This window comes from Miniopterus schreibersii (assembly GCF_964146895.1).
Source record: "Miniopterus schreibersii genome assembly, chromosome: 17".
Classification (NCBI taxonomy): Eukaryota; Metazoa; Chordata; class Mammalia; order Chiroptera; family Miniopteridae; genus Miniopterus; species Miniopterus schreibersii.
In genome coordinates, this window is record NC_138117.1 from 21,043,337 (window position 1) to 21,048,413 (window position 5,077).

A 5,077-nucleotide genomic window follows, 5' to 3' on the forward strand; every position below is an offset into this window, starting at 1 on the left:
GTTAATTGGCTAGAATGTTTCATAGAATGCAGGAAAAACAGTTTACTTGTGTATACTGGTTTGGAGGGGTGGGCAAAAGCAGGTTTATAGTTGTTCATATGGAAAACAATACAATAATTAATAAGTTATAATACAAGAATAAACTCTGTGCTTTGTGTACTCACAACTATAAACCTACTTTTGCCTAACTCTGTATTATAAATACAATTCTAAAATAGCCAGATGGACGAGATGCACAGGGCAATGTATGGGGCAGCAATGCAGAACTTTCATACCCTCTCTGGGAGCATTACCTTCCCAGCACCTTGATGTGTTCACCAACCTGGAAGTTCTCTTTAATTCTTTGTTTCAGAGTTTTATAAAGATCAATCTCCAGCCCTCCTATCCTCCCCTTACCAGAAGTTGGTGAGTGGGCTGAAAGTTCTAACCCTCTAATCACTAGGGCTTTCTGGTTACCAGCCCTATCCTGAGGTTATCAAGGGGCACTATCATTAGCTTACAAATTCCAGTGTGATTGAAAGGGGCTCATTATGAATAATAAAAGATACTCCTATCACTCAGGAAATCCCCAGGGTTTTAGAAACTACCAGGAACTGTGGGTAAGAACCAAATACATTTTTGTATCATACCACACCTTGATATCTGTGAATGTGACTTCATTTGGAAATAGGGTTTTGCAGATGGAATTAAGTTAAAGATCTTGATGATGAGATTATTCTGGATTTAGGATAGGCCCTAAGTGCAATGACTGGTATTTTTATCAGAGACTGGAATAAAGAGATGACACATGGACAGACAAGAAAGAAGGCAAAGTGGAGATAGAAGCAGAGACAGAACTTACACTACCACGACAAGACATGCCCAGAGCCAACAGAGCCTAGAAGAGGCAAGGATGGACTCAGAGCTTCTGGAGGAAGCATCCCCCTACCAACACTTTGATTTTGGACTTCTGGTCTCCAGAACTGTGAGAGAATACATTTTTGTTCTTTTAAGTCATTCAGTTTGTGGTAATTGATTTTGAGAATGCCAGGAAGCTAATACCCCCTTCCCCATACCCTCTTCCTCCTCCTTCCTCCTCTTTTAGCCTGTTTAAATTTAAGGAATTATTCATTCTCAAGAGAGATCTATTTATGCTGGAGCAATGAACACATATGCCAACAGAAGATAAATGATAGCAAGTTAAATGATGAAACAGAACCACAAGATGGGGAGTGACCAGGCAGCCAGGTACTAGGTGAAGAGAGCATACAATAAATATGGGGGCACAGGGGCTTTTTTGCCCTCAGAGTCCATGCTTCCTTTGATCAAACATTCCTGGATCTTGAGAACTAGTTTCCTGTCTTTATGCTCTGGAAGATGTATCTCATTAGCAACATCTCTTTAGTATCTCATTTCTGATCCTCCTCCTGCTAGAATCTTCTAGGTCTTTTTTTTTTTTTCAGATTATGTTTCCAGCCTGTTTTAGACTTTGCCTACCTCTGAAAGGGAATTTTAGAATATATGTGACTTAAAGATGGCAGACAAAAATCACTGGGTTATTTAATTTCTCATGGGAGACCACGATGAAGTCAAGACCTACACTGATGAAATGTTTTTTCAGGTTTGGGAAAAATATGTGCTTTGAACTTTGAATTAATAATTATTTTCTCTGTCTTGTTTCTAAATTAAAATTAATCAATACTGGGTGATGTCACAGGAAGATGGCAGAGTAGGAAGCTCCAGGAATCTGCCCCTCCACCAAGACAATGATTGAGATGACAAGACTGTCAGCCTATTTATTGGCTGACATAGTTTCTGAAACAAATTAAAGAGACAGGAATTAATATCTTTTATTCTCCCTCTCAGCTCTTTTGGGAGGCAGACATTTAAGGAAATCTCTGTTATGTTATTGGCTGACTGCAGAAATAACAGAACCAAAACATCAAGGACTACACAAAACGAGGAATACACACATTGCAAAAATAGTTTGGAAAAGTTACAAATGGTTGGATTTAGCTTTCAAGCAAGATAAGCAATCTTTGGTTTATAGAGTTGCCAAGACAATATTTTAAATGTCTAGTTCTCAACAACAACAACACCAAAAAATATACAAAGAAAGAAAGAAAGAAAGAAAGAAAGAAAGAAAGAAAGAAAGAAAGAAAGAAAGAAAGAAAGAAAGAAAGAAAGAAAGAAAGAAAAAAATATGGCCCTTTCACAGAAAAAAAATTGACAGAACTCATCCCTGAGGAATTCCAGACATTGGAATTATTAGTCAAAAATATTAAATCTGCTGTCTTAAATATGTTCAGTGAGCTAAAAGAAGCTATGGGAAAAAACCAAAGAAAATCAAGAAACAATGTATGAACAAAATGAGAATATCTATAAAGTGATAGAAATTATATAAAGGAATCAAAGAGAAATTCTGGAAGTGAAAAGTATAACTGAGATGAAAAACTCACTATAGGGTTTAGACAGCAGGTTTGGCCAGGCAAAAGAAAAGATCAATAAACTTGAAATAAGACAACTGAAATTATTCAATCTGAGGAGCAGAAAGAAATAAGAATGAAGGAAAATGAACAGAGCATGAAGGATGTGTGAGCTATCATTAAATATACTAACTTACATAGTATGAGTCCTAGTAGAAGAGAGAGAGAAAGGGGAAGAAAAATATTGAATAAATAATGGCTAAAATCTCCCCAAATCTGAAGAAATGCATGAATATACATGTCCAAGAAGCTCAATGACCTCCATAAACAATAAACTCAAAGAGATCTACACCAAGACACCCGGTAGTCAGATTGTTGAAACCCACAGGCAAACAGAATTTTGAAAGCAGCCAGAGAGAAATGACTCATCATGTTCAAGGGATCTTCAATAAAATTAACCAATTTCTCCACTGAAATCATAGAGGCCAGAAGGCACTGGGATGCCATAAAGTCCTGAAGGAAAAGAAAACCAACTATCGATCAAGAATTTAATATGACTTCCCTGCCCTGGTGAGGCATGGGAACCAGAAGAAGGCCGGGCCCACAGCTCTGCCTCTGGCATGACTAACCCACAACAGGAGGGCAGGGGTAATAGCTTGTACATGGGCCTGGTAGGTGGCTAGTGAGCAGCCATGAAGGTGCTCTGGGGGATCATCAACATCCAGCAGGGCTGGTACATCTCTTCCCAGAAGCCCCAGGAGGTGGAGGTGGAAGAGTTGAGCTTGTTCTAAGCAACACATTTCACAGCTGGGGATCCCCAGATGTTCCCTTTGGTTTCTCAGTGTTTAATTTGGTGAACGCCATCATGGGAAAGGCCATCCTTGGCTTAGCTTATGTTAAGGCTCACACTGGTACCCTTGGATGTAGTTTCTTGCTGCTGGTAATTGCTGTCCTGGCTTCTTTTTTAGTTCATCTCTGGCTTAGTATGTGTACTCAGACAACTGTGACATCTTATGAAGATCTTGGACTCTTTGCATTTGGATTACCGGGAGAGGTGGCGGTGGAAGGCATCATAACAATTCAGAATATTAGAGCTATGTCATCCTACCTTTTAATTATTAAAACGGAGCTTCCTATTGCTATTTCAGAATTTTTGTTGGAGACAATAGTGGATCTTGGTATCTTGATGGACAAACACAACTAATAATCATTTGTGTTTTCATTGTGTTCTCTCTCGCACTTGTTCCTAAAATAGGCTTTCTTGGTTACACAAGTAGTTTATCATTCTTCTTTATGGTGTTCTTTTCTCCTGTGATAATAATTTAAAAATGGTCCATCCTTTGTCCTCTGACATTAAATTGTATAGAGCAATACTTCCAGATTTCAAATGCTACAGATGATTGTAAAGCAAAGCCCTTTCATTTCTCCCAAGAGAGTGCTTATGCCATACCAACCATGGCTTTTTCATTTCTCTGCCATACCTCAATACTGCCCATATACTGTGAACTTAAAAGCCCTTCAAAGAAAAGAATGCAGAATGTAACCAATACAGCAACTGCTTTACTTTTTCTCATATATTTTTATATCGGCACTCTTAAGGTACTTCATTTTTTATGGCAAAGTGGCATCTAATATACTACAAGATTAAAGTAAATACTTGCCACATGATGTTGTTGTCACGACTTGAAGTTATACACACTGTTTGCTGTGCTTCTGACAGTCCGTTTAATCCACTCCCCTGCAAAAAAGCTATAAAGATGATATTTTTCTCCAATTTTCCATTCTCATGGAGTCACCATTTTTTGGATTACGCCAGCACTCAATAGTATCTTTGTTTTACTTGCAATATATGTTCCTGACATTAGGAATCTGTTTGGTGTCGTTGGTTCCAGCGCATCAACATGTTTGATTTTTTTGTATTCCCAGGACTATTTTATCTTAAATTTAGCAGAGAGGATTTTCTCTCATGGAAAAAGTTTGGGGCTTTTGTTTTGCTCATCTTTGGAATTTGGTTGGGAATCTTAGTTTAGCACTCATTTTTAATTAGATTAATAAATAAAAGATCTATTTTCCCATTTCTTATGAAGAATAATTTACCTCCATATGCAAAAAGAAATAATTTATGGAAAGCACCTTGGAGGAACCCTCTTTACATGGGTTAATGTTTTTGTAAACATTATTAACAGAAAAGTGGAACAAAACCAGACTGGGTAAGGGGAAGTGGACTCTTAACAGTTTTAATCAAAATAAGAAAAAAAAGAATTTTATATCTAATAAAATAATCTTTCCAGAATGGAGGAGAAATTAAGACATTTCCAGACAAATAGTAGCTGAGGGAGATCATTACTAGTACTCCTGCTCTACAATAAATGTTAAAGGGAGTCTTTCAGGCTGAAATGAAAAGACAGTAGACTATAGATGGAAGCCATAAGAAAAAAATATAGAACACTGGTAAAGGTAACTACATAGGTAAATATAAAATCTAGTATTATTTCACTTTTGTTATGACCTGTAATTTCTCTTTTTCTTACATGATTTAATGGGCAAATTCATAAAACAATGATTGTAAGCCTATATTAATGGACATAGGATCTATAAAGATGTGATCTGTAACAATAACAATACAGGGTGGGGCAAAAGTAGGTTTACAGTTGTTTGTATGGAAAATAACA

General features: G+C 37.1%; 1 pseudogene across 1 annotated transcript; it reads left to right on the forward strand.

The window, feature by feature from the left end:
• Nucleotides 1–3,097: 3,097 nt before the first annotated feature.
• On the forward strand, nucleotides 3,098–4,452 carry LOC308547064 (solute carrier family 38 member 6 pseudogene; annotated as a pseudogene). Its single transcript has one exon. The product of its transcript is annotated as a solute carrier family 38 member 6 pseudogene (transcript).
• The last annotated feature ends 625 nt before the right edge of the window (nucleotides 4,453–5,077 follow it).